Source organism: Mesoplodon densirostris, chromosome 12, assembly GCF_025265405.1.
Source record: "Mesoplodon densirostris isolate mMesDen1 chromosome 12, mMesDen1 primary haplotype, whole genome shotgun sequence".
Lineage (NCBI taxonomy): Eukaryota > Metazoa > Chordata > Mammalia > Artiodactyla > Ziphiidae > Mesoplodon > Mesoplodon densirostris.
The window spans coordinates 3588136-3610343 of record NC_082672.1 but is presented as its reverse complement, the minus strand read 5'-3'; positions in this window follow the sequence as shown (position 1 = coordinate 3610343).

The following is a 22208-nucleotide window of genomic DNA, read 5'->3' as shown; positions in this document are numbered from 1 at the left end:
AAAAGAAAAGAAAGCCCATTCGATTGGATTCCTTGCTCTGGTTCGGGAAGTGACATGATTAGGTCCCCTGCTCTTTCTCCCTCTCATTCTTTTCACCAGAAAGAACAATTCATCTAACACATCCAGTGTTAATTGTGGGTGCTTTGGGGTAAGAAGATCGTGTGTGTGATGTGCATGTGTGTCCTTTTCACTTTACACACTTCTGCACCCATCAGATTGCCTACAGGGCAGACAGTGAGCATGTGACAGACATAGTCTCTAATCACAAGGGCTAAGTTGAGAAAGGGTGGGTGTTAGGCATTTATTGACATCTGTATGGAGGTGTATATGAGCCAAGTTTCATGAATGATCTGGTTCTAGGTTTTTCCACGTGTGAGGGGAAAAATAATAGATCTTGTAAACATTTTCTTCTATATTTAATCTGCTCCATTAGCTACAAAAATCATAGTAGATGAAAGCCTGAGATCTTCTAATGAACAGTTAGGACATTTTAGTTTACAGTTATCATCTAAAATGAACAGTCTTGTGTGATAGGAATTATTTGTGTATCAAACTACTGAATATATTGTAGGCCACATGTGGTTTCTCCAGACACTCTCAGAGAAAGACCAAGAAAAGCAAAGAGGGTATTTGTCTCATGCATTTTCCAAATTATAGTAAAATGCTAGGGCTGTATTCAATGCTGATTATTTCATATATAGTAACTCAAAATGTAGGTCTGTTTTTTACAGATAATACAAGCATATCTGAGTAACAAGATGAAACGTGAAGATTCACCTCTTATCATATTAATCTCATTGATGTCGACATCAACATCTAGAAAAATCTAGAATTTATACTTTAGCTGTCTTTACTCATCTGATATCTGATGATTACTAACACTGTACCCCACTTTGCTGAAGATAATAAACCCAGGGGCTGTTACTATCAGGTGGTAACAAAGTATCTTCTGTTGACATGCCTGAGGTTGGCAGGGGAGTGCAAGGATGAGAGCGCTGGGCTGACTTGAGTGGTCTGGAGTTCCATCTCACCTCTATCACTCACAGCTGGGTGTCTCATGTAATCACATCATTGTTGAAGTCTAGGTCCAGGCCAACTGTGAGTCCACTTTCTAAAATGCCATGGCATTCTTGTCTTGAGAATGTAGCTTATTGAAGGCTAATTCAAAATAAATTTCAACTCCAAAGGACAGAGTTTTATAGAAGCAAGTAACTGTAACAAATCTAGAAATAAAACATAACATCCAACCCATATGGATGCTTCCCTTAACCATTCAGACCATAAGATGGATGCCTACAAGATGTAAACGATCCAGCATTTCCACATAGAAAATGGCCCTGAGGCTAGAATAATGAAAAAAATTTAATGCCTGAGCTCCCTTAAATTTTTTAAGAGCTGAATGTTGATAGACAGTTCTCTGTGGGTCTTTTGTGTCTCTGAAAGTCTTCCACAGGAGGCACTGACTGCCTTGGCTTTGGACAGATTTTCAAGGATGTTTGTATGTGAACAGCCTTGGGAAACAAAGCCAGAATCTTTGTCCCTGGCAAAGAGCAGACGTGCTTAACATCCAGTGTAAAAAAGATAATGTCCCCTTCCCGGCGAACGGCACACTTGCCCATTACATACGCTTTACATTTCCTAAGTCAGGGTTCTTCTCCTGGACTACAAGCAACTGCAAATTAAAATGTCCTCTTTGGGTTGCCTAATGGGAGTTGGGGTTTGGGGGTCTGAGCTACTGGCTGTAGCTAAAGCTGAGAGTGAGAAACCACCTTCATGTTGACCAACACCCATGGTCTGGGCAGGCTGACATGTTAGCTTGTAAGTAGGGAAAAACTCAGAACCCACATTTCTCAACTGAAGGTTGAATTTTCAAAGCATTACCTCTAAGAATCACTAAAATTGACAGTGGTAATGATTAATAGGTTTCTTCTTCCTGGTAAGTTTTTTGTTTTTTTTTTGTTTTTTTTGTTTTTCAGTACACAGGCCTCTCACTGTCATGTTCTCTCCCGTTGCGGAGCACAGACTCCAGGTGCGCAGGCTCAGTGGCCATGGCTCACGGGCCCAGCCGCTCCGCGGCATGTGGGATCTTCCTGGACCGGGGCACGAACCCATGTCCCCTGCATCGGCAGGTGGCCTCTCAACCACTGCACCACCAGGGAAGGCCCCCCTGGTAAGTTTTCAAATATCTGTGCCTTTCTGAGATTGATGTTATAAGTTGCTTAATTCTTTGATCCTTCATCTCCTCATTTATAAAATATGAATATGGGAGGATTGAGTGAGACATCACATGTGGAAACACCCAGAAAGCGACTGAATATTACAGACACTTAATTTTCATTTGTGGATTTTGAATTTGAAATGTCATCAAGATTTGTCAAAGATCACAGCAGGAAAAAGAGATGAGATTACTTTTCAACCCAGAAAACTAAAAAGTTAAAACATAATTCCCATTTTAAAAATTAACTTAAAAGATATTAATTGTTTAAAGTAAAAAGAATAAAAATATATTCTAGGGTTCATAACTCATGAAGAAGTAAAATGTATCAGAAGAAAAGCAAAGAGGACAAGGATTGGGAAAAGGAAGTAAACAATCATAAGTTCCTTCCAATATGCACGATATTATACAATAAGTAGTATAAATGTTACCTGAAGGTAGATTTGATAAAGTTAAGATAAACAGTAGACTCCAGGACAACCATATACACACAAAGGAAATAACAACTAATAAACCAATTATGGCAATACAATTGAATTGTAAAAACTGTCAATACAAAAGAAAATTGGAAAAGAGGAAAATAGACAAATAATAGATGGAACAAATCAAAAACAAAAGCAAGATAATAGATTTAAACACAAACATATTGGCAATCACAGTACATGTAAATGGTCTAAACCAGGGATTTCTGCCAAGGGCCAGATCGTAAACATTTGACACTTGTGCACGCAATATGATCTCTGCTGCAAATACATAACTCTGCTCTTGCAGCAAGAAATCAGTCATCGACTTTCCACAAATGAATGGGTGTGGCTATGATCCAACAATATTTATGTACAAATCCAGGTGGTGGGGTTTGGGGCAGGGGTCATAGTTCACGGTCATCTGGTCTAAGCAGTTCAATTAAAAGGCAAATATATATATATATATATAAAGACACTGAGAGGCTAATAATAAAATATTTGAAAAACATGTATTATTAGAACACCAATCAAAAGAATGCTGAAGTGGCAAGATTAACAGTAGGCAAAGTAGATTTCAGAACAAAGAATATTACCAAGGATAAAGAAGGACATTTTATAATGACAAGAGGGTCAATTCATCATGAGGACATAGTGCTAAATTGGTTTGCACCTAATAACATATCCTCAAAATATTTAAAGTAAATTAAACTGAAAGGAAAAATTGACAAATCTGTAATTATCATTGGAGCTTGCAACCTTCTTCTCTCAATAACTGACAAAACAAGGAGGCAGAAGATTAATAAAGACATAGGATTCTTAACAAGCACTAACATCAACTTGTCTCAACTGACATCTGCAGAAAACTGCAAAAGGCACATTCATTTCAGGTGAATGTGCAACATTTACCAAGACAGACCACATTCAGGGCCAAAAAATAAGTATCCATAATAAACGGATTGAAATCGTGCAAAGTATATTCTCTGGAAAAAATAAAATTAAATTATAAGTCAATGACAGAAATATATGTGGCAAATCCCCAAATATTGGAAATTGAACAACACTCTTCTAAATATGCAATGTTTCAAAGAAGAAATCAAAACAGAGATTAGAAAATATTTTGATTTGGATAAAAATAAAAACAGTCTATCAAAATTTGTGGGATGCAGGCAAAGCAGTGCTTAAAGGAAAGTTTATAGCATCAAATGCTTATATTAAGAAAGAAGTGTTTCAAATCAATGATCTAACTTCCAGCTTAAGAAAAGTAGTAAGGGACAGGACTTCTAATATGGTAGAGTGAAGAGCTTGGTAAATTCTCTCCCCCCAAATTAAAAATAACACTGGACACAATTATTTAAAAAAACAACTTCATGGTTCTAAAAACTGACCAAAAACATATGACAGATTGAGAAGTGGTAATTCATGAAAGCCTAGAGAAGCTCAGATAATAGTAGTGGGAGACCGAAGGGTCTGTGCCTGTGGCTGATCCCCTCCCTCTCCACTGTATCAGTGATGCAGTTGTATCGGTTTGGGGCAGGCCATGGAAGCCAGCATGTTTGCTGCTAAAGGAGACTCACTTGATTTGGAGTGGAGTGCAAAACACAAGCAAACAACAGCCCTACCCCCAGTGGTATTGTCAGTAACAGTGGAGATCTTAGTGGCAAACACATTGGAAGGAGCAATGGTCACCTAGCCTGAGGTTGTAGTCCTGACAGGGACAAGCAACAGACCAGCAGACTAGCCAGGAAATTAGCAGAGTGATCCAGGAAATGAGACAGTTCCATGGGGGAGCCTGGAGAGAGCCCAAGCTATCTAGCAGCTGACCGTGACCCTACACAGATACCCAGAGGAGACGCAAAGGGGCCCACTGAAGGTTAGAGCCAGGACAGACCTGAATGTGCTTTCCACATCACACACCCATCTACTGGCAGATAGTGGAAGCCCTGCTGGCTTGGCTGTCAGAGCTCAGTGGTCATCGGCTGACCACTGAGCTCCACGTTGATGACCCCTGGGGCACCACGCTTAAAAATGAAAACAAGAATAAAAAACTCAGCCAAGACACCATGGGGAAAACTGATTCCACAGATTTAGTTTAGACAAGTTACAAAAAAAACACCAGCAACAACACCTTCAAGAAGGAAAAATCAGAATCCATAGTTGGTGTTCAATCATTGCCATTATACTTTAGTTTGTCAAATTCCCGTTAATAATTTAAACTTCCCCTTTAGTATTTTGAACATATTTATTTAGAGTGCTGCTTTGAAGGCCTGTCTGCTAAGTTCAACATCTGACCACACTCGATTCCATCAGTTGGCAACAGGTCCCCAGTTCTGGGTCAGCTCTGATTCTCTCTCGTGTGGATCTGTAGCTCAGGCTTACCCTGCCTGCAGCCACCTGCAGGTGCAGGACTCACTCCAAGAAGCATCAGCCACACAGCCATAATAATGAAAAGTGTTTTAAAGTTTTCTAACATCTCTCAAACAGTGACAAAGAAGAGCCTGTAAAGAGGCAAATTGAGGCACGTTAAAGTTTTAAGGGTTTATTTGAGCAAACATCAATCCACTTGGGCAGCACCAAATGGAAAGTGGTTAGGAGCCTCTACTGACAGGAGCCAGCAGGGAGGCTTTTATAGAGAAGCTGCAGAAGCAAAGCAAGGAAACCATCGATTGGCTACAGCCCAAGTGGTTGCCTTATTTGGGAAAGCCCATTGGCTGCTTGTGATCCATTGTTCTCCAGTTCAAGTGCATGGACTCTGGCTTACTAGGCTAAGGAGGCATGTGGGCCACCTGTCTACCAGCCTCCTTGTCTAGTGACAACGTCTCATTCATGATGTTTTGGAAAACTTCTTAAGACACACTTTCCAAATTCTCCATCAATATCTAAAAATATCTGTCTTCCTTCTCTTCAAGCAACCAAAGCTCTTTTGTCAAACTTAGATCTTTAAGATCATTCCAAAAGTATTGAAATTTTGCAAGATTCCCAAAGGACAAAACCTTACAACACTTCAGAAAATAATAATGATAACAACTAAAATAGCAACAATAATACCTTGCAGTAGGAACGTGCTTTCTCCAAGTAAAGTGTCACACAATTTTGAATCTTACTTCAAGTTTGTTAATACCATTATTCTGAATGTTCCACAGGAAAAGAGACAACCGAAAGCCCAGAAGGTATATATTTTCTAAATTATACCAAATTAGAGATCTAAACTTCAGGAAGTTTTCAGTGCATATGCCAGATGTATCCCAGGGGAAAATGAAACAAGAAATTCCTGGCAATTAGAAAACATGTGTGAAATTGCTGGGGTAGGCAAATTGTTTACCAAATGCACACTCTCATGAGCCAGATATGTGTCTATTGAACTGGTCATCTGATTCTGTCAATCACGTGGATATAAAAAGGTCTCTTACTATGACCTTGATTTGCATTTCCCTGATTACTAGTGACACAGAGCAGCTCTTCACGTAACTATTGGCCTTTGTGTGTCGCTTCTGTATTTTTACCCATTTACCTGTTGGATTTTTGCATTTTTTTATTGATTAGTATGAGTTATTAAATACTCTTTATATCAATTCTCTGTTGCTTACACTTTACAAATATATTCTCCCAGTTTTTAGCTCACTTTCACCTTCTTTAAGGTCTCATTTGGTAAACAAAAGTTCTGTTTTAACATCATAGAATAAAGATAGTCTCTTATTTTTTCTTTTTAGAGTTTGTGTCAGTCAACCAGGTGGAGTCAGTATAAAGGAGTGCCTGTCAGAAAGCTCAAGAGAGGGCATGTTAAATGGGGAACTCCTTAAAAAGATGTTGAAAGAGTTGAAAAGATAATTAGGAGCATAAGACAGCCCAGAGATCAACCGCATCAAAAGTTCGCAAACATCCCTCGGCCTCGAGGAACAAAAAAGAAGAACTTGGAAGGAGGAAGGAATTGACCTGAGAAAAAGCAGGCAAATGACAGGCACAGTTTTAAAGTTTTGCTTTTGACATTTAAATTCTTAATCCATCTGGATTAGATTTTTGTTTATGGTGTGAGGTATGGATCAAATATTATTTTTTTCCAGATCAATAACTCACTTTCACAGTTAAATCCTCTGAAAGATAACATGTAGATACAGACCCTTCTTGATTTTTAATCAAATGATTCATTAAATATGAAACAAAGGTTTATTAAAAATAAATTTAGAATTAATAAATGTATCTCAAAATGCTTTACATTTTTGGTTGAAAACAGAATTTTAAGAATTTAAACTTTATGAAATTTAGCAACTCTTGACTTCCAAAATCTCTCAGTTTTCCTACTAGACATAGAAAAAATATTCAGAGCAGGAAATCATCAATATTTTTGAAAACAAAGGAAGTCGTATTTTATATTCCTATTCTCCTTCACAGAATTGTGCAAATATACACATTCAATTTTGTAAGAAGAGATGAGAAAGAAACAAACAAACTACATCCACTGGATAAGTTTTGCTCAAAGGAAGGTCTGTTCAGTCTGAGTTTCTTGGCTTCATGACATTGTCCCTTCTGGGGATGTTTTAGGGTCTTTGGAGAATTTAGAATCTTAAGGATTTGCTCTGATTGACACAGCTTCCTTCTATTTCTTTAGATTAGTGGGTTCTTTTATATTCAGTGTTTAGACCAGTTTTTAAGAACCAGCTATTGCAGAATAAGGCCCGAGAGAAACAGAGGGCACAGCGGCCATGTGGTGTGGAGCATGGGTGCCAGCTACGGGGGTCTGCTTGGCAGGTGGGGTCCTGGCTTCACTGCTGGATCCAGGACCTGTGGACATTCCAGTTTCTGTATTTCAACGTCCTTTTTCTAGAGAATTGTCTTGAGTTCCCTAAGGTTGTTATATGAGTCAATCAGATACACCAGCAGAGCTATTGCTGCGTATATTTCTGTCCTTGACTGAAATAGACATTACACTCCTTCTTCCCTCTTTTTCAGCTCTTTATGGTCTGCAAGAAAGGAACATATTCACTAACAATTAGATCAAGAAGTAGTACTAGAAAACTGAAAAGCACCACAGCATCCTCAGGAGATAAAAACATCTCACGCTTACATTTGAAAGTCATATGGAATTGCCTGTACCACATAAGTCAAAGACTCCCTGGGGCACAGGCTTCAGAAATCGCCTCTGAATGTGGGAGAACACCTAGCTATTTACCTAGTTTATTGCAGATCTACTAGGTGCCTGATACTTTGCCACATGCATTCGTTTCCTAGGGTTGCCCCTTATCCAGGAGCAGAAAACGTCTCTTCTCCCTTCCCTGGCTGTCACAGATCTTCGCTTGTGTCCTGGAGGTGACAGAGTTTTCTGCTTCTCTTCCTGCGACTTGAGACTTTTGTTTTTAAGAGAAAAGGATCCGGGAAGTAGGCAGAGCTCTGTGCCTCTCCCTCAGCACCAGCTGTTCTCCCCGCTGCCTGCCTGGCAGAAGAGGAGGCCCTGCCAAAGGGCTGCTCAGGGAGCACAGGCACCTTTGCGCCTGGAGACCCCCAGCTGTTCCACGCTGCCCACTGGCCACACTTGGCCTCTAGCACTTTGGTGACATCTAGGTGATCTCTCCTCCCCCTTGTCTCGAAACCATCTCTCTCCCCTGCTCTCCTAAAGCAAAGCCGTTCATGTGCCCATCATTCCTTGGAAGTGTTTGTCTGTGGAATTCAGGTGATATGGTTGCCTTGCAAACTCAGCGTGATGAAGTTATGATTTGTAGATTATCTAGTTTTCTCTTATTAATAAGATGACATTGATCTTAGCAGCTTTCTATATCCTGCACGGAAGGTACCTCTAGAGTAGACATCTAAGAGTGGAATATCTAGGCTACATGCTGTATCTGGCGTGAGCTGTGTTTACTCATAACCCTCTGACCCCAAATGTATAGGGATTTGTTTTTTTTTATACCAACAAATTCTCTCTGCACACTAACTGGGTGTCCTACAATTCACATCAATGCTGGCACTAACCACCTGGTGTTATTGCAGAGCTCCTAAGTTAGTGGCTCAGTCCCACAAGACTGATCCCCGTTCTGACCATCAGGCCATAAATCAGGAGGTCCCCATGGCTCCCTCCTCAGGTTCGGTTATTTACTGGAATGGCCCACAGAACTCAGGAAGATGGTTACTTCCTACCATTGGTTTGTTATAAGGGGTACAGAGGGATGGCCAGATGAAGAGCTACATAGGACAAGGTGCAGAAGGGTCCCAACACGGGAGCTTTTGTGGAGCTGCATGCACCACCCTCCCAGCACAAGAATATGTTCAGAATCTCTCCAAACCCTGTAGTTTAGGGGGGTTTTTAGTGGAGGTTTCACTATGTAGGTGTGGTTGATTAAATCACTGTCCATTGGTGATTAACTCAATCTCCCTGGAGGTGAGGGAGGTGTGGCTCTGAAGGTTCCAGCCCTCTAATTGTGGCCTTTCTGGCAACCAGCTCCATCCTGAAGCTATCTAAGGGCCGGGACACATCTCACTAGCACACATGAGGCGCTCAGCACTCGGGGAATCCGAAGGCTTATTGGAGCTGTGTGCCAGGGAACAGAAGATCAAATATTTATTTTGTACTGTAGCACACATAGCTGTCATAGGTAAAAGCAAACTCATGATTTGGATGTTCACATATATTCTGTCCTCAGGAATAATATCCTTACTAAAAACTAATCCAACTTATTTTCCTCCTTCCTTCACTCCCACATGTAGGGATGCTTGGTTTCTGGTGTACGCAGAGGACACGTTCCCCAGTGAGTTTATGGAGCCGACTCTTCAGCCAGGGGAGCTTAGCATCTAAGGCAGAGAGCATATCCTGGAAAACCTGCTGACAGTAAACGTCTAGCAGAGGACTTGTTGGTGAAAGGTGCAGAGAATTTTTTTTCTGAGCGCCATGTAAGGGTGGTCCTGGAATTTCCACCTATGGTGAAACGGCCGAAGTGGAGGTAGTCCCTTTCAAATTGTTTCTGATCAGACTACTTCAGGAAGACTGATGACTGTACAGGTCGTCTTCCTAAAGCAGCTAAACACGTGAGGGACCCTTGTGTTGTCTTAGAAGTATCAATAAGTGGAAATTAAGCCATGGTTCGAGGTGTCATGATCTTTGTCTAATGCGTGATGGACAACGGGGTAGCAATTTTCCACCCACTTAGGTCAGTGGTGTTCCTCAGAGGGCAACCAGGGACTAGCCAGGGAATCAAAGCTCTGTCACTTGTTTTGGTGCATTGAGAAGAAAAAGACCAGGGAAGCTAATTTCATAAATGAGGAGACTGGTTTAGGACACTGCGTTAGCAACAAGGCTAACGCCAGCTGCTGACAAGAGGGCACGGAGTAAACCCCAAACCCATGCACGTTTTCCACAGGAAGCTTCCTCTGGTGCAACCGGCCCCCCCTGAGGGGAAGGAGATGAGAGCGAGAGGGAACAGAAGTCAGAACCCGGAGGTGACGGGGCACGAGCGGAGGAGAGGAGAGCGGCCTCGGCTGTTCCTTGGGGACGGGTCGGGGGGTTGCTTCTTATCTTTGGGCTTTGTGTTCACCACCTGTAAAGTGAAGCAGCTGGGCCAGATCATATTTAAAGTTCTTCCCTCCTTTAAGATTGTATTTCTTCCTCATCTTAGATAAAGTCAAACCACGTGGCTTTGTCCTGGGAATCAGGTCTCAGACGCTGGGCAGAGTCCTGGCCGGTGACACCTGGAGTGATATTAGCTATATTTCTGTTGGAATTCAGTTAAATGCTGAAATGTAAACTGGAAACTACCTTTGAAGATCTTATTTTTCTCAGGAGAGAAAATAACCTATAACGTACTTCCTCCTCAGTTTCCCAAAAGCAAAGGGCTTTAAATAAAACTATCTTTCAAAGATTTACCGTAAAATGGCAAGGCATTTTGTGTGTGTGTCCATTGAATTTTGTTTAGAGAGGAAAGAAACGTTTCCTTCAGCATAAGTCAGAGAATTAGGAATCAGTAATTTGTGGTTAGGACAAAAATGTCCACCTTCATATCATAACTGTACATTGTTATTTTTAATATTAATAACAATGACAATCATAGGCAACCTAGAATAACTTTCATCTGAGAACTTCTGAGCAATTGCTAGTTGTTTATGATCTTATTTTTCTTCGATAAATCTCTAGGAGGAAGTGGGCTGCGTTACTGCATTCTCCAGCTGTGCAAAGTAAGGAAGTAGCACCCTGTGCTCGTGTGGACGCCAGACTCCTCCAGAGGTGATTCTGGGCCCAGAACTTTGTTTCCCAGACCAGATGTCATCAGCTAATGAGGCTGCTGCCGGGGGTGGACGTCACCAGAATCCATTCAGGTGCTACAGACCTCTCCCAGATGTGTCACGGGTCACCATCCCCACCAGTTCTTTGTCTTTCTTTCCTTTTCTCCTTTTTATTCTTTCTTCTTCGCTTTGCTTCCCATTGACTTGTTTGCATGCTCAGCGACTAGCATGGGGCGTCACACATAGAAGACATCTGTAAATATTTACTGAATGACTGTATTGATTGCATAAATGGACACGTGGACAATGGAATGTGTACTGGGGCTCTGAAGGTAAACAGTCTCAGCCATGCCATTTTGTCCCATTTGTATAATTAAAAGCGGGACAGCACGTGCAGGGCCACCCTCTTCGTTCACTTGGTGTCTGGGGGGGGGGGGGATTTCTAGGCAGAACAGCCTGTGGATAACACAGAAGCTAACCTGTACTGAGCATTTATCCGACACCAAGTTACGGTGCTCCTGGCATGATCGTGTAATGTAATCCTCACAAGTCTCATATGGTCAGGGTTCCTGGCAGTTACTCATAAAAATCAAGTGCCTAACGTACAGAAAGGGAATATTTTGGATGCATATTATATATTTTATAAAATCTGTGAGAAGATTGGGAAAAAAGGCTCAATGAGCAGAAACCAGTAGAGGTTAGGGGATGGGGCAAGTGTCACCTCCAAGAAGTAGGTCCGCTTAAGACCCTCTTCTGGGGCTTCCCTGGTGGCGCAGTGGTTGAGAGTCCGCCTGACGATTCAGGGGACACGGGTTCGTGCCCCGGTCTGGGAAGACCCCACATGCCGCGGAGCGGCTGGGCCCGTGAGCCATGGCCGCTGAGCCTGCGCGTCTGGAGCCTGTGCTCCGCAACGGGAGAGGCCACGGCAGTGAGAGGCCCGCGTACCGCAAAAGAAAAATAAAAGAACCCCTTCTGCTGTCCATCCTGACCCACCTTCCATCTTTGTGACCCTCCCTCGGAATTCAGCAGCTTGGGTGAGAGCATCTGATTGGTGGGCTTAGGTTATGTGCTCTTGTCTTTGCTGCCAGGGTTGTGGGCTTTTCTGGGGGGAGGCTGGTTGCCTCCACCAAGACTCATAATATAAGCCATTAATATCCAAAAGGATGTGTGTTCATATCCTGGGCAGGAAAAAAAAAGCCAATTAGAGGTAGGTATTATTATTATTCCCATCTTACAGAGGAGGAAACCTAGGTTCAGAGAGGTTCTGTAGCTCATCCAAAGCCACACAGCTGCTAAGTTGTATTGCAATGCTAAGTCATGAACAGAGGCACAAGGGAATGAGTATGTCCTGCCTTTTCATTAATCAGCTAAATTATTCAACAAAATACAGGTTGAGCAACTACTGTGTGCCAGGGAGTGCTCTCGGTGATGAAAATACCATGGTGAACTGTTTTCTGCTGTGGTGGTCCCTATCCTCTTGGTCTTTACAATCTAGTGTGGATATAGACATTAAACATGTCACCGTGAAGTGAAATAAACAATGGCCAATTTGTTGAGATTAAGAAGAAAAAATACCATAAGAGAGCTTAAAGTGAGTGCGGGCTTATTTAAGTTGTCTAAGACAGAAGGTTTTATCTGAGTAGGGGTTAGTGGCAGGAAGAATGGGGGAAGTGGTGTCACGGGGATTTCAGGATCCACAGACCCCCGGGATTGGAAAGAGCTTGTTGTAACCAACAGGACGCACGCTCCCCTGTCTCCTCAAAGATGATCTCAACTAGAGTCCGTCAAACTCATCATTTTTATGAGGCCAGAGTAAACATGTATAATCATTAAATGCACGAGAAGACTTGAGTGATCAGTTATTGATTATTTTATATCATGATGCATTCCTGAATTTTGAATTCTTTATTTAAAATTTAAAATCACTCAAGTAAGAAAAGCTCTTCTATGGTAAAAAACAAAAATCAAACAGCAACAAAGAAACAAGCCTGCAATGTGCCAAGGCAAGGTCTCTCTGGCCTCAGGGAAATCCATTACCCCGAGAAGGTGTCCTCGATGGTACAGTTTCTTTATGCTAGTGTGGAGGCCAGAAATGTAGAGAGGGAGACAAACCTCTAGGAGGTGGGAATTCCACTCTTCAATCAAGGTTGCCTCACCAAACCCTGTGCCGATTTCTGCAGCCCAGTCCAAAAGTACTAGTGCTCTGGGCAGGAGCAGCCCTCGTGAAAGGTCAGGTGCAGCCTGACTGTGTGCGTCCAGCGGTCTTGGTTATGCTGCGGTGACAAACAGCTCCTGTTTCTAAGTGGCTTGGAACAGTAATATGTATTTCCTGCTCATGCTTCATGTTCACTGTGTGTAGGTGGCAGGTCTTTACTCACTGTGGTCACTTAGGAACTGGCTCAGCAGGGACCGAACTTAGCACATGTTTGCACCGTAGCCGGGTGAGGAAAAGGGCCGTAGAGGATCTGCAGTGACTCTTCAGACTTCTTCCTTGAAGTGACACATGGCTCTTGTCAAAGCAAGTGACATGGTCACTGCTAACTTCAAAGTGGGTGGGAAAGTGCCTGGGAGCGGAAGAGAACTGAGATCTTCACGGGTAAACCTAATGAAAACCACGGGGACAAACGAAAGGATCCATGGAGCCCTGGACTTTGTAGGGTCTCATGAGTATCACCAAGGTTTGCAGCCAAACCTTTTTTCTTTAATCCTTTAAATCTGCATATCAGCCAGGATCCATTGGAGACAACAGAAGCTACTGTAGGTATTTCAAGCCTAGAGGAATTTAGCTCTACCGCGCTGGAAATGCTGAGAGAGGAAAAGGGAGGAGAGGGAAGGAAGATCAAACATGAAGTGATTGATCCGAGGGTCAGGGAGTTAACAGCCCTGAGCTGGGGTCCCCAAGCCTGCAACACAGCTGCATCGTTGGCTCTGAATCTGCCACTAAAATGCCACCTCACGAGGGCTGCAACTGTCACCAACAAGCTTGCCTTGGTGGAACTTGACTGAGGTCTGCAGATCGGGTAGAAGGCGTGTGTCACTGTTTTTATTTACGAAATAAAAAACAGACTCACAGACGTAGAAAACAAACTTATGGCTACCAAAGGGGAAGGGGGCAGGATAAATTAGGAGTTTGGAATTAGCAGATACAAACTACTATATGTAAAATATTGATAGATAAACAATAAGGACTTACTGTCTAGCACAGGGAACTCTACTCAATATCTTGTAATAGCCTATAATGGAAAAGAATATGAAAAAGAGTATATGTAGGTATGTATAACTGAATCACTTTGCTGCACACTAGAAACTAACACAACATTATAACTCAACTATACTTTAATTTTTTGAAATGGCTGTATTGTGGGTATGTGGGAAAATACCCTTACATTTAGGAAATACACACTAAAGTATTAGGGGGTGACAGGGCATCAGTTTGGCAAATTACTCTCAATAGATGCAGGTAAAAAACCATCCTGGGTATTTTCTGAATTGCCACTTTTTTGTAAGTTTGAGATTATTTTTTTCAATTTAAAAGCTGAGCACAGGAGCCCGAGTGGCTCGTCTGAACAACAAATACACTCTTTCCCTCCCCACGTGAAGCCACAGTCTAGCTCTTCCCGAAGAGCCGTCAATTCCCAGAGGCCAGCTCAGCTCCTCTTTCCTTGCCGCTGCTTTCTTGGTACCAGGACCCTGAAACACCTGGGTGACAGCCACAGCTTGAATTTTAATAGGACTCTCATTGTGTCCCCAGACGGGAATTCAGAAATGTCTGCCCTCTGGGAACCAGGACTTGTAGAATGTCGCAAACACGTTCCACTGAGAGATTGGGATCACTCACTGGATCAAGATGGTGGTGGGACCACTATCCTTCCTGCCCTGTCCCCAGCCCCATAGAGTGTAGCTGCTGGTGACATAGCACCACTTAGAGGTCACTGATTAGGGGAGAGACTTGCAGTAGCACTGGTGCTCCTCTTACGAGGGCATTCCTTATTTTTTAAATCAATTGCATTGGGGTGTAATTTACACACAATGAAATTCAACAGTTTCAAGTGTAGAATTCGTGGATTTTTATCATGATTAGAATTTTTTACTACCTCAGAAAGTTCCCATACCCCTATGCCAACTCCCCCAAACCACCAATGTGGTCTCTGTCACCACAGTTCAACTTTTTCTAGAATTTCATAGAGATGACTCAAACAGTATGTGGCCTTTCATGGTTGGTTTCTTTGGCTTAATTTCATGATTTGGGGATTCAGCCATGTTTGGGTGGAGTGATTTGCTCCTTTATACTGCCTGATACAATTCTATTACATAGGTATAACACAATTTGTTTGTAATAACCCTGAAATTAGTAGTGTAAGTCCTCCAACTTTGTCATAATTTTTAAAAACTGTCTTGGATTTCCCAGGTCCTTTGTATTTGCAAATAAAGTCTAGTGTCAGCTTGTTGATTTCTACCAAAATGCCTGCTGGGTTTTGATTGGGATTGCATTGAAAGCATAGGTCAGGTTTGGGAAAGGAAGCATCGTAGCAATATTGATTCCTCTGTTCCGTGAATATGGAATCTCTCTACACTTGTTTGGTCTTTAATTTTTTTCAACTATTTTTTTTTTTTTTAGTTTACAGTATAGAGGTTTTGGACACATTTTGTTAAATTTATCCCTAAGTATTTCACCTTTTGATGCTCATGTAAATGCTCACACTTAAATTTTAATTTCCAGTCAGTCATTGTTAGCATATAGAAATAGTTAATTTCTGTGTATTGCTCATGTAACCTGCAACCTTGGTAAAATAATTAGTTCTAGTAGCCTTTTCATAGTTTCTTAGGGATTTTTCTATGTAGACAATCATGTAGTCTGTGAAGAAAGCCAGCTTTAGTTTTTCCTTTCCAATCTATATGCTTATTTTTTTCTTTTCCTTGCCTGTGTAGGACCTCAAAACTCATGTTGAATAGAAGTGGCTAGAGTGAGGCTTCTTGCCTTGTTTCAGATCTTAGGGGGAAAGCATTCAGTCTTTCACCATCACGTACAATGTTGGCTACTGTAGGTTTTTTATCGCTGTGCTTTATCATGTGATAAAATTAATGTATATGCCTAGTTTTCCAAGAACTTTATTTACTAAAAATGAATATTAAATTTTGTAAACATCTTTTTTGAATTTATTAAGATGATCATATGGTGGGTTTTTTTAGTCCTTTGATACAGTGAATTATATTAATTAGTTTTCAAACATTAAATCAACCTTACCTCTCTGATCATGAGGTATATTGATCTGCTTTTGGTGTCAGGGTCTTATTGGCCTCCTCAGTGGAGTTAAGAAGTGTCTCAACTCCTACCATGTTCAGGAAGAATTTGTGTAAAACTGGTTCTATTTCTTCCTTAAGTGTATGATAGAATTCACCAGTGAAGCTACCTGAGCCTGGAGGGTTTTGCTTGTCTGGGGTGTTTTTGTGGGAATATTTTTAACTAGAATTTAATTACTTTATAGTTATAGAGCTATTCGGGTTATCAGTTTCTTCTTGAGTGACTTTGGTAGTTCCAGTCTGTAAGGAATCTATTTCATGTAAGTTGACATATTAGTTCCTATGAAATAAAGTAATTCCCTTATTATCCCCTCAATGCCTGTAGGCTCTGTAGTGATGACCTTCTCTCATATCTGATTTTGGTAAACTTTGTCTTCTTTATTTTATTCTAATCAGTCTGATTATACTGTAGTTTAGTAATTTTTTTTTTTTTTTTTTTTTTTTTTTTTTTTTGCGGTACGCGGGCCTCTCACTGTTGTGGCCTCTCCCATTGCGGAGCACAGGCTCCGGATGTGCAGGCTCAGTGGCCATGGCTCACGGGCCTAGCCGCTCCACGGCATGTGGGATCTTCCTGGACCGGGGCACGAACCCGTGTCCCCTGCATCAGCAGGTGGACTCGCAACCACTGCGCCACCAGGGAAGCCCTGTAGTTTAGTAATTTTATCAACCTTTTCAAACACAGTTCTGCATAAGGTAGATAGCTAGTGGGAAGCAGACGCATAGCACAGGGAGATCAGCTCAGTGCTTTGTGACCGACTGGAGGGGTGGGATAAGGAGGGTGGGAGGGAGGGAGACGCAAGAGGGAAGGGATATGGGAACAGATGTATATGTATAACTGATTCACTTTGTTATAAAGCAGAAACTAATACACCAATGTGAAGCAATTATACTCCAATAAAGTTGTAAAAAAAAAAACACAATTCTGGCTTCACTGGTTTTCTTTACTGGTTTTCTATTTCACTGATCTATTTAACATTTTCTTCATTCTTCTTGCTTAGGTTTAACTTGTCTGCTTTCCTAATTTCTTAGAGTTGAAGCTTAGGATTGATTTAGGACCTTTCTTCTTTGCTAATATAAGCATTTAATGCTAAAAAATTACTCTGTAAGCACAGCTTTATGTGGATGCCACAAATGTTGGCACGTTGTACTTTCACTTTTATACAATTTAAAGTATTTTCAAATTTTCTTTGTGATTTCTTTTATCCATGGTTATTTAGAATGTGTTGTTCTGTCTCCAAATATTTGGATATTTTCAATATAATTTGTTATTAATTTCTGGTATTTTGCTGTTGTGAAAGGAGAATATGCTTTTATGTTCTCAGTTCTCTTAAATCTATTTAAACTTGCTTTATGGCCCAGAATATAGTCTTTTTTGGTAAAAGGTTTATTTGTACTTGAAAAACTGCTGTTGTTGGATAGAGTCTACTACAAAAGTCAGTGCTCTCAAGCTGGATGCTCTTGTAAGCTGAATAATGGCCCCCAAAGAAATCCAAGTCCTGCAACCTGTGAATGTTACCTTATATGGTGATAGGAACTTTGCATATGGGATTAAGTTAAGGATCTCATCCTGGATTATCTTGATGGGTCTAAAATGTGATCACAAGAACCCTGTGACAGGGAAGCAGAGGTTGATTTGAAGGTGATACACTGCTGGTCTTGCAGGTGTAGAAAGGGGTCATGAGTCAAGTAATGCAAAGAATGTGGCTTTAGAAGATGGAAAGAGCAAGGAAATCAATTCCCTCTGGAGCCTCATTTGTCTCCTTTCCCCAGGGCTCTCGTTCCTGCGCTGCCTACTGTCCAATATCTGTAAACCTTGTTTTACAGTTTGTCTGGTTTTATAGTTGTTTTAGTTGAGAAGGTAAATCCAGTTCCTATTACTCCATCTGAGTTAGAATTGGAAGTTCCCAGCACTTCCTGTGTTTACATAGTGAATGTGTGTCCTCTGGACATTGCACAAAAAACATAATCAGTTTGTGGGTGCTCTGGACTTCGGTTGGACAGCCACTCGTGACCATTTTTCTAAGATCCCTCCCTCCATCATCTACCATGGCAGTTCTAGCATTCCTGCTTCACTTAATAGAAAAATCCATCACTTTTCCAAAATTCCAGGTCAGTCTAGCTGTTTCCACTATCCTCTGGGGTCCTTGCCAGGGTGTTACACCTTATGTCACTGCAAAGCACTCCAGGTACAGTAGGCAATTAGCAGGGACACACTAAAAGAAAAGGAAAAAGTTAGGTGACCCAGTCTGATCTCTTTTTGAACACGCTGATAACTGGACCTCATGACAAATGGCATTTTCTAGAGGAGTCATTAACTGTTGAATGTTTTTAGCTGAATGTAAACCTGTGGTAAACAAACCTAAAATCTGTGGGTTTGTGGCACATAGTTCCCTGGAAAATGTCACATAGGCAATACAATCCTCTGGGCATAAAATCGGGATGTTTCATAGCCTATGATGTGCCCTGCTGTGTGAGGTGACCTACACTTTACCTGGAGACCTCAGCTACTTCCCTGGGTCAGCATCTTGTATGTCCTGTGGAAAGGAAAGCCCCAGAGAGCCTCCTTGGTGGTTCCAGACCTCTCCCTGCTCTGCATATGCCCCAGGACCTTGCCAGCAGAGATCTTCTAGATCCTAGTGCCCCTCCCCATCCACCCACAGCCCCTCTATGCTCCTGGCGAGCCCAGCATATCCTCAGTTGGACTTCACTAGGCTTTGACCCTTGATATCCGTCTAGTTCCCAGAATAGAAGATGGAGCTCTTCTTCCCCGGGGCCTCGGCCGATCCTGTGGGGAGCCCTGGCACTAGGTGAAACCTTCCTGCTTACCCAACTGAAGTCAAGAGCTCAGACTCTGTGCCCCCATCAACCAGGCCCTGGCCACATGCTCCTCCTTAAGCAAGGTGGTCCCTGTGGTCACAGGTATCACCCAGTAAGGAAGGCAGCTCTGAGCTGAGGGCAGCTGAAGTCCCCAGCACCCCCAGGTACGTCATGGGGCATCAGAGTACCCACAACAGCATTCAATCTGAATTTTTAAAATTCTAGGTGAGAATCACTGAATTGTAATTGGTCATGTCCTGAGATGGAAAAATACTGACCTAGCTCCTGCTTCAGCTGGCATCTGGCACCATGCTTGATGCATAGCGGGTGACGGAATCACACTGCAGTCCCAGCTCTGCTGATGGAAACGCCTTCTCTCCAGGAGCTGAGGCCCAAAACGTTGAGTTAGTCTTGACTCATCTTTTCCTCTCGTTTCCCACACCCATCCCTCCACCTCTTTTTGCTCCCCCTCCAAAATGCAGTGTATCCAGAATCTGAACTCTTCTTCCCCTTTCACTGCCGCTGCCCTGGTGTGAGCCCAGACTTCCGCCAAAGTGATGCTTCAAAAACGTAAATGAGATAATATCACTCCTCGGCTCAAAACCCTCTGTGGAGCTCCATTTCATTGAGTCAAAGGCTGAGACTTTACAATGGCGAAGCCCCTCAGGTCCCCTGACCCCTCCGTGGACACATCTCCCAGTGTTACTACGTGTGGTCCGACCTGGGGACCTTTACCTGGAACACCTTCCCCAGACACCTGCGTGGCTCACTCTGTCACCAAACTGCTGCCCAAATAACAGCCCAGCAGTGAGGCCCACACTCTATCATTCAATTAGGAATCACAGCCCTCACCAACACCTCTTCCAAACCCCCTGACTCGGCTCTCTTGTTCGTAGTATTTCCATCTTACAGCATACGAAGCAGTTCACCTATTTATGTTATTCTTTTCTGTTATTCTTTTCCTCCACTAGGGCTCTCCATCCCATGAGGGGCAGGAGTTCTGCTTGCTGTTCACGGATGTACACTGGGTGCCTTCAACACAGGCGGCACTTAGTAATTATTTGTTCACTCGTCAGTGGCTGACATGGAGACCCAGGCTCACTGAGCTTGACTAGCTTTCTCTCCAAATGCTACCCACATTTCTAAAAACATTCTCATGCACATAATGGAAGGTCACATAGTTGAGCCCTAAAACAAGAACTTCCAAAATGATTTGTTTTCAAAAGGTTTTAACTCCTAGGGGCTTCCCTGGTGGCACAGTGGTTAAGAATCCGCCTGCCAATGCAGGGAACATGGGTTCGAGCCGTGGTCCGGGAAGATGCCACATGCCACGGAGCAAATAATCCGTGCGCCACAACTACTGAGCCTGCATTCTAGAGCCCGTGATCCACAACAAGAGAAGCCACTGCTCGCTGCAACTAGAGAAAGCCCACGCACAGCAATGAAGACCCAATGCAGCCAAAGATAAATAAATATTTAAAATTTAAAAAAAGGTTTTAACTCCTAGACCTCACTCCTAAATTCAAATCTGATTGGAAATTAAGAATTGTTTGATTTATATAACTGACAAAAATGAATTCAGGACAACATCCTTTCTCCTAGGAATTGCATCTCCAGGGCTTCTGCTAAAAACAGTCTGTGATTCTAAGAGTCTGTTCACACTCCTCAGCCGTATCCAAATATTTTAACGCCAACCCCACGGCCTGCACAGTTGGGCGGCCCAGCTGGTCGAGCTGGGGAAGCTCACGGCTGCTGACGTCATTGGCAGAGCCCAGCCTGGAAGAAGCCCCCACTCCACCTCCTCCCATGCGCTTCTCTTTCTGCCCAGTCCTATCAGCTAACTTTTGCTTCTCAGTGTTCAAATTCATCTCCTACAATTTCCTCAACAAGGAAATCTGTGACCTTTCTAGACTCTTCAGTCTTACTCTCAACCTGTGAATAGGTCAGTGAAAAAGATAGGAATTAAGTGTGAATAGTAACAATTCATGACACTTTTAGTTAGCCATTTATTTCTCAAGGTATTAATGTTAATTTTTAAAGAATATCCAAACCCATTATTTTAAGGTTTTAAGTTTTCTATCTGAAAGGAGGTTGAAGAGTTTTGCAGAGAAGAGCTGTCAAGCAGTGCAAAGTGGAGGATTATGACAACTGATGTATCAGTTCTCTTCACTTGCTTCCTAAGGTCTATGAATTTATCTTTTCTCACTTTGTGTGTGAAGACCAATAGTTTCCTTGGTTAGGCTTATGGAACAGTATACCTCTTTGTCACTATAGTGTGCAAATAGATCAAATAGAAAAATCACACAGCAAAACGCATGATAGTTTAGTGTACAATTGAGTGAGGGGAAAAACCCCAAAGTAACACAGTTCATGATATAAATAAGAAATGTTTTCTTAAAGAATCTCATTTATTCTGGTGTTTGCTTTAATCTGACATTTCTCCCGCCATGTTGGCTATCTAGTTTAATTAGAGGACATGAGTGCCTAAGATCCAAAAACAGAAACAGGAACAGGAAGAGTGAAGGAGTCCTATGGACTGCTACATGGCTGACCGGCGAGCCCAGGGTCCCTGGGTCCTCAGCGTCCCTGCTGCATAGCCGGGAACATGGCGCCATCGTCCCTGGGAATTCTCTCGCCCATATTCTCAGGGACAGTTCGACAGCATGCATTCTCTCCCTCCGTGTTCCTCCCTCCCCCCACTCACCCTATTCTGGGAAACTTCCAGGCATGTTCCGATCAGTTTTTAAGATGGACAGTACAATTGCTATCTTCCCTGGTTTCCTCTGGCTCCGTCTCATCCCTGTTTAATTATGAGCTCACCCTTAGTCTCACCTCTTCTAAGATTGCAGCCCATTTTGTTCTCAACTTCTGAGGACTGTCACCACAAACCTTCGTTTCTTTAAAATCTGTGACTTTAATCAGCCCTTCTTTTTCCTCCTGTTGTTCCTTTAAATAAAGTAGCAACCTCAGACCTCCCACCTAGAGCATTAATTTGAACAATGTTTATCAGGCTGAACAGGTTAGGAGTAGTAAATCAGCTTCCCTGTTACTCACTTCAGACCTGCCTGAATGTATGGAGACCTCCTCTTTCTAGTTCCTTCTGCTCATTCTCGGGCTCTTTGAATCTGACTTCCATCAAAATCTTTTTGAAGAAACAGCTCTACGGTGTCTACCAGCTCCTCTAGTCATCCACATCTCGTCTGTACGTC